The sequence below is a fragment of the Triticum dicoccoides genome, chromosome 6A (assembly GCF_002162155.2).
Source record: "Triticum dicoccoides isolate Atlit2015 ecotype Zavitan chromosome 6A, WEW_v2.0, whole genome shotgun sequence".
Lineage (NCBI taxonomy): Eukaryota > Viridiplantae > Streptophyta > Magnoliopsida > Poales > Poaceae > Triticum > Triticum dicoccoides.
The window spans coordinates 393,356,369-393,364,877 of NC_041390.1; positions in this window are offsets into that span (position 1 = coordinate 393,356,369).

Consider the following 8,509-nt stretch of genomic DNA (forward strand, 5'->3'; position numbering starts at 1 on the left):
CAACCGCGCCTTATGGGAAAAACTTACGAAGATGTTCTATGTTCCAGGAGCTGCTCACTGGAACGCCATCTTCAGTCTCAAGGCGGACAGCGCCATGCCTTGTGACTCGTCTCACCCGATAAGGGCCTTCCCACTTCGGCGTCAACTTGTTGGAATTCTTGGCGGACTGAACGCGCCGAAGAACAAGGTCACCTTCCTCGAAGCTTCTGGCTTTAACTTTGCGGCTATGGTAGCGGCGCAAAGCTTGCTGGTATCGAGCAGCTCGTACAGCAGCCTGAAGACGATCTTCCTCGAGGAGCAGCCTGTCGTCTTGCCGCAGCTGCTCTTGCTCAAGCTCATCATAAGCGAGCACTCGAGGTGATCCGTATACGAGTTCCATCGGGAGAACTGCCTCTGCTCCGTAGACTAGAGCGAAAGGTGTCTGGCTAGTGGCTCGATTTGGCGTCGTTCTGATCGACCAAAGAACCACCGGCAGCTCCTCGATCCAGTTCCTTCCGCACCTGTGCAGCCTGTCGAAAGTTCTGGTCTTGAGCCCGCGCAACACTTCAGCATTTGCCCTCTCTGCTTGACCGTTGCTTCTCGGATGAGCAACAGAAGCGAAGCAGACCTTGGCGCCAAGGTCTTGGACGTACTGCATGAAGGTGCGGCTCGTGAATTGCGTGCCGTTGTCGGTGATGATCCTGTTAGGGATCCCGAAACGGCAAACAATTGACCTGAAGAACTTGACTGCTGACTGTGCTGTCACCTTCCTCACTGGTTGCACTTCCGGCCACTTTGTGAACTTGTCGATTGCGACGTACAAGTACTCAAAGCCCCCGACAGCTCGGGGGAAGGGGCCGAGGATATCGAGCCCCCAGACCGAAAATGGCCAGGATAAAGGGATCGTTTGGAGAGCTTGAGCTAGCTGGTGTATCTGTTTGGAGTGGAACTGGCACACTTCACACTTGGTTACTTGTGCAGTTGCATCCTGGAGGGCTGTCGGCCAAAAGAAACCTTGCCGGAAAGCTTTGCCGGCAAGCGCTCTTGCGCCTATGTGGTGGCCACATATGCCTCCATGTATCTCTGCCAACAGCTTTTGTCGATCTTCCCGGCGAATACACTTCAATTTCACACCATTGAGTCTTCTTCTGTACAGTATGCTATCGACAAACTGGTACATACTTGACTGCCGGGCTACTCTTTCCGCTTCTTCTTGCTCTTCGAGAAGTTCTCCTGTCTGAAGGAAATGGATAATCTGCTGTGCCCATGCTGGAGCTTGTGGCTCGACAACAAGGACTAAAGGCACATCTGCTACTGCAGGAACATCTGCTTCTACGGCAAGGACTTGCGGTCCTGCCGGAGCTTGATGTTCCCCGTCAAGCTTGCCGGAGCAAAACTTGTCGGGAGCGTCTGCTTCAACGGAACAAACCATAAGGCTTGCCGGAGCAGACTGCCCCTCAGCATCTGTGGTGTTGATCTTGGGGACTTTCTTGGCGGTGGCTTCGAGGAGCTCTGCCGGAAAGTAGTCACCAGAAACCAACTTCCTCTTTTTGCTTTGTCCAGTTGATGGTGTTACGGATGGTTGAGTCAACTTAAGCACAAAGATCCCTGGTTCCACAGGTAACTTTAGTGCGGCACACTTTGACAAGCCATCAACAATATCATTCTGAGCTCTTGGGATATGCTCCATTTGTAGGCCGTCAAAGTGCTCCTCTAGCTTCCTCACTTCATCGACATACGCTTCCATCAACGGACTCTGGTAGTTCTTGTTTACTTGTCGGATGACAAGCTGTGAGTCACCCCTGACAATGAGCTTCTTGATCCCAAGGTCTGCTGCGATTTTGAGACCGGCAAGCAATCCTTCATACTCTGCAGTATTGTTGGTTGCTTGCACCTTGGGAAGGTGCATCTGGACTATGTACTTGAGGTGCTCTCCGGTGGGTGCGACAAGCAGCACACCTGCACCGGCGCCTTGCAGCGAGAAGGCTCCATCGAAGTACATCAGCCACTCTTTGCTTGCCTCTTTGACGGGGATGCTTGTTTCTGGAATTTCTTCATCTGGGGTTGGCGTCCACTCTGCTATGAACTCTACTAATGCTTTGCTTTGGATAGTTGAGGTGCTTTCAAACTTGAGGCCAAAGCTTGACAGTTCCAGCGCCCACTCGACAATCCTGCCTGTTGCTTCTGGATTTTGCAGTATCCTCTTCAGCGGAAAGCGAGTGACGACTGTGATCTCATGTGCTTGGAAGTAATGGCGCAGCTTTCTCGAGGCCATGAGGAGGCCGAAAAGCAACTTCTGCACACCAGAGTACCTTGATCTAGCTCCCTACAGAAGAGAACTGACAAAGTAGACTGGGCGCTGCACCATTCTCCTTGGCATCTCATCTTGTTCCTGCGCAAACCCACGTTTGTCGGGACCAGAGCTTGTCGGCGAGGCCCCCTGCTTGTCGCTGGATGGATCTGCTGTGGTTGCTGGCTCATCATCCGCCTCCCTCTCGGCCACTAACGTAGCACTAACCACTTGATTGGTTGCTGCTATATACAGCAGCAACTTCTCTTGCGGCTTAGGTACGACAAGCGTTGGAGTGGAGGACAGGTATCTCTTCAAGTCCTGCAGCGCAGCCTCCGCTTCCGGAGTCCATCTCATTGGACCTGCCTTTTTCAAAATTTTGAAAAATGGCAGGGCGCGCTCAGCAGATCTAGAGATAAACCTGCTGAGAGCAGCCACGCAGCCGGCAAGCTTTCGTACATCCTTGACGCGCTTTGGTGCTTCGATCTGCTCGATGGCTTTGATCTTGTCGGGATTGGCTTCAATTCCCTGCTGAGACACAGGTTTGCAAATGTCTCATCTAAATCTTGAATCAAGGTTGCTCTGTCCTTGCTCTTGACCACTATGTCATCCATGTAAGCTTCCACATTTCTGTGTATTTGTGGTTCAAAAGCATGGTGAACTACCCTTGCGAATGTTGAACCAGCATTCTTCAAACCGAAAGGCATCCGTACGAAGCAGTATGTGCCACACGGGGTGATAAATGCGGTTTTCTCTTCATCTTCTTCTGCCATGAAGATCTGATGATATCCTGAGTATGCATCAAGAAATGAAAGCAAATCACATCCAGCTGTGGAGTCAACAATCTGGTCAATACGCGGCAAGGGAAATGGGTCTTTGGGACAAGCTTTATTAACATCAGTGAAGTCAATACAAAGTCTCCATTTCCCGTTAGCTTTGCGCACATCAACAGGATTGGCCAACCACGTGGGATGGAGTACTCCTCTGAGAAGGCCTGCTGCTTCCAACTTCTTGATTTCTTCTGTGATGAATTCTTGGCGCTCAACTGCCTGCTTCCTGACTCTCTGCTTGACGGGCCGCGCATGAGGATAGACGGCAAGGTGGTGCTCAATCACTTTCCTGGGAACACCGGGGATATCAGACGGTTGCCACGCAAACACGTCGACATTCGCCCGCAGGAAAGCAACGAGCGCGCTTTCCTATTTGGGGTCAAGAGTGGCGCTGATGGTGAAGGTACCACCAGCGCCATCCTCCTTAGCGGACACCTTCTTAGTTGCAGGTGGAGCTGCCATCGCCTTCTTGCACTTGCCGGTGGAGCTCGATGGTGCGTCCTCGACGGTAGCGCAGCACTCCGAAGAGGTGTGCTTGCCGGAGTGGGCATCAGAGCTCTTGCCGGACTTGGACTTCTTCTTCCCCCCTGGAGCTTCAGCGGCAAGTGTCCTTCGTTCTGCTGCAGCTGCTGCTTCCCGGTAGATCTTGTCGGCACAAATAAGAGCATCCTTCTTGTTGCCAAGGACAGAGATGACACTTATTGGGCCTGGCATTTTCAGTACGTTGTACGCATAGTGAGAGGCTGCCATGAACTTGGCGAGTGCCGGACAGCCAAGGATTCCATTGTATGGTAATGGAATGTCGGCAACGTCAAACGTGACCCTCTCAGTCCTGAAGTTCAGCTCACTGCCAAATGTTACCGGCAACGTGATCTTTCCCTTTGGCTTGCTCCTTCCCGGGTTGATTCCTTGAAAAGTGCCGGTCTCTTCGAGCTCGTTGTCAGGGATCTGGAGCTTCTGGAGCACCATGGAGGAGATCAAGTTCAAACCGGCCCCGCTGTCAACTAGCATCTTAGTGACCTTGAGGTTGCGGATTGTTGGTGAAACCAACATCGGCAAGCACCCGACCGCAGTTATGTGATCTGGGTGATCCTTAATATCAAAGATGATAGGAGTGCTAGACCATTTCAGAGGTCTGCGTGACTCGATGGGTGGTTCTGCTGCATTAACTTCCCGCACCCACTGCTTGAGCTGGCGGTGCGAGGCATGCAGAGAAGCACCACCGTCAACGCACAGGACCTCTGTAGCTTTCTGGAACTCCTGCTCATCAGTCTCCTCATCATCTATATCTTCATCGTCGCTGTCATCTTCATCCTTGTCGCGGCCGCGAGGAGGTCTGTCTCCTTGCCGCTGCTTGGCCTTGCCGCGGCGTCCTCCTCGGCCGGGCCGTTTCTTGCCGGATCCACCAGCTCCTTCCTGGGCCTTCTCCTTGTCATGCCGCTCGTATTCAGCTTTCTGTTGCTCAACAAGCTGCTCGACCCTTTTGCAGTTCTGAAGATCATGGCCCTTGGTGCGGTGAATCTTGCAGTTCTGCTTGTTGGTGCCGTCTTGCTTGTCGGCGACCGCCACCTCCGCGGCAACCTCCTTGCCGGAGTCACCAGCTTTGGCTTCCTTGGCGCTGCCACCGTTGCCGGACTGCTCAACAACTAGCACTTCTTTGCCTTTCCTTCTTCTGTTGTTCCGCCGCCGGTTTCTCCTTGTCGGGGCGGCATCTTCGCTGTCAGATTCTCCTGCTCCTATATTTTCTTCGGGGAGTCTCCTCCCTTCCTCAGCACGCGCGCACTTGTCGGCCAGTGCATATAACTCACTGACGTCCCTGATCTTGCACATAGCCATTTCCTCCCGCATCCTGCGGTTCCGCACGTTCTGATGGAACGCGCTGATCACCGCGGCAGGGTGGACGTCTGGGATGTTGTGCTGCACACTACTGAATCTTTGGATGTACTTGCGCAAAGGTACTCCTTCCTTCTGGGCGAGCAGATGAAGATCGCTCTCCTGGCCATGAGGCTTGTGTCCGCCTGTAAAGGCGCCGACAAACTGATGGCACAGATCAGCCCAAGAGGATATGGAGTTGTCCGGCAAGTGCATGAGCCAGGATCTGACATTGGGCTTGAGCACCAGTGGGAAGTAGTTGGCAAGGATCTTGTCATCTCGTCCCCTGGCAGCTTGCACCGCAATGGTGTAGATGCTGAGGAACTCTGACAGATGCGTCTTGCCGTCGTACTTCTCCGGTACGTCTGGCTTGAAGTTCTTTGTGATGGGCCACTGGACTTGCCGCAGCTCACGAGTGAACGCAGGACAACCTACCGCATACGGCAGATCATCTGGTTCCCCTGGCGCATGCATGTCAACAGAGGGCCCAGCGCGCTTGTCGGATTGACGTCGCGCTTCTCTTCGGCGCTCGATGCGGGTTCGAGCGTCTTCTTGTTGTCGATCATGAAGGACTTGGCGCTGATCGCGACGAGCTTGTGGATCCGACGATGCAGTGGAGTCGCTGTCGAGGTGGATCCGACGAATCGGCGATCTTGGCCTTCGGGGCGGTGATTGCATGGTAGTTGCACCTCCGCCCGTTTTGTCGCCAACGGCTCGCGTCCGGCGGTCCTGCCGCGGCGGCGACGCGCTCGGCCGCCGTGGAGTGTCGCCGTTGGCGTAGCCGATGAGACTCTGAATGGTGGCTCTCCATTCGTCGATCTTGTCTGACGTTGGAGGGTAATCTAGGAGAAGTTGAGCTCGCGTCAAAGCTTCTGCTGGGGTAGTGGGTGGCAGCGGCGGACGGCGCGAGGAGCGGGACGTGCTCGAACTTCTAACTATGTTAGAAGGAGCGGTATCCCATCCAGGCGACCATGCCCCGCTCGTGCCAGCATGCTGGCGTGCATGCTGGTCTTGAGCACCCCGAGATCCACCAGCTTGGCCTTGGTCTAACATGCGCATGGTGCTGCGAGCGCCATGATGCTGTTGATCTTGCGCCTCTTGAGAGTGGCGCGGAACTTGCACAGTCACCGAGGTTTGTGCAGCCTTGTCCTTGGACTTGGTAGCACTATGAGCACCCTCATCGACGGCTGTTCTTCCGCAGGCGTCCACTCCACCACCTGTTTGCTCTAACGGTGGCGGAAACGATGTGGACGGAGCGGCTGCCGCCGAAGTCTTCTTGTTCGGTGGCATGTTGATGAAGGGAATGAAGATCTAGCCCATGTGAACACCGGATCAGGTTCACACAATCTCGACGCTACCCCTACCTGGCGCACCAAAGATGTCGGGGAAACTGATCCTCGAACACCTATGGGGCCGGCGGACCGGGCCCCTTTCGGTTCGGTGGGGGGCGGAGATCGCACGAAGAGCAGATCGAGGCGAGGCACACGAGCAGTTTACCCAGCTTCGGAGCTCTCTGGAGAGATAACGCTCCTACTGCTGCTTGTCTGGTTGTATTATCTGGTGTTCTTGCTCTCCAAAGCGAGAGATCAATGGAAGCAAACTGTCTGAGGCTTCGAACCTATGAGCCGAACCCCCTATACGTTGCGCATGGGCCTCCTTTTATACGCTAAAGGGGTCACCGACAGGTGGCAACGCAGAGGAGGGTAAAAACATAAAAAGCGAGGTAGTTGATACAGTTGCTTGTACAGTGCTCCCTACCTAACCCTGACGGCAGGGGACAAGGGCATTAAATGCCCGTCTGAGTCGCCCGAACAGTGCAGAAAAGGACCGTTAGGGGCGCCACCGTTCGCCACGATGGCGATCTTGTCAGTTTCGCGTGCCACTGCGCACCGCTGGCTGCACAGCCTCCCGCCACGCACGCACGGAGAGGCCCTCAGAGCGACACGTTGGTGGATGCACTGGAGCGTGGGCGTAGAGTGGCCGCCTGCCGCGGCAAGCGCCTTGCCGCTGTTGCTATCTTGTCGGGTCCGGAAGCTTGTCGCTCACTGGGCTTCGAGGTACCTTGGTTTGTCTTCCCGGCAAGCTCCTCTTGCCGGGGCCTTGTCGCCTTGCCGGAGCGCGTGGCGCGTCGCGGCAAGTCCATTGGAGCGTCTTGGTTGGCCTTCCCGGCAAGCTCCTCTTGCCGGGGTCTTGTCTCCTTAGCTTAAATACTTTGTTCTTGGATGGCTCCAAGGGAACCTTGGGGGATCTTGGCGATCACCCGGCAAGCCTTTGCCGCGGGGTGCTGCAACTGCCCGTGCATAAGTTCGGGGTACTAGGGTACCCCAAATCTAGTACACCGACACCATAGCGCATCGTCCTCCTACCTGGAACCACATCCGCCATCACCGCAAGCGCAAATGCTCTGCGGGAGAGCTTGTCTTCGGGGATGGAGCTCGAGGTCGCCGCCCTCGCTCAAGTCGCCGCACAAGCGGTGGCCACGCTGGCGGCCGATGACGGGAGCACCGCCAGCCATGTGTCCTACTTGCCGCCATCCAACATCCGGCACCGCCGAGGTCGGGGACTCCTCCGAGGATGAGTAGGGCATGGGAGGTGGCAGGGCATGGTGTGCCAACTGGCCGGTCCATCTCCCGTGTTCTACTTTTCCTTGTCGGAGACCGCACCTTCACTTCACGGGTCTTGAACCCCGCCCCTGTACATGGAGATCACAGATGGAGGACATCGGTTGCCACCGTTGAATAGGATTAGGGTCGGGTTTCTTTTATATTTTTTGTCCTATAAAAGTTTGAACTGTAATGAAAATCTGCCGTGTTTGCATTAATCTCGGCCGGTGTATACGAACTTTCACAATAATAGACATATTGTAGGAGTACTAGCAAAATGCCCGTGCGTTGCACGGAAGATCAAGATCTTGTGGGAGAAAAGGATGAACGAGGGAAAGCCTTATCTGCAAATGTGTAGAGGAGTGTGGGTAAATTGTCATAGTTTCCTTCCTATCCGTTAGATATAGATCGGACGACCTATATTGCAGGAAGGACACATCTTTCTACATCTACGGGAACCTACGAAAGGGTTAACGTAAATTGCCTCTCTCTCTCTCTCCTCCCCTGATTTTCATGGTGGTGGGCCCCTCCCTCCCCCCAATCTACAATCAACAGCTCACACGTTTCACATTACGTTAATTACATAACTAGGATTACGTAGGTGTAGCATTACTCGTCCTAAAAAACCCAACTAAGCCAACCTCCCAGCATATCGTGTGGGAAAAGACCCGGCCGCATCGTTTTAGTCGAGATTACCGGATTAGTAGTAGTAGTATCGATGGATCGCGCGCAGCAACGGATTTTTTTGAGGGGGCGAAGCACCTAGTTTAAAAGGAAAAAATGCGGTACACTCACAACACTCCTGTCGCGGTCGCATTGCCCCACACACACGTTCGGTCCTGCACACGGCTCACGCAAACGGAACGCGCTTCGGCTTGCCTCTTCACTGACACGTGGGACTACACTTGGAGAAACCGACCATGCGCCAAACTCCC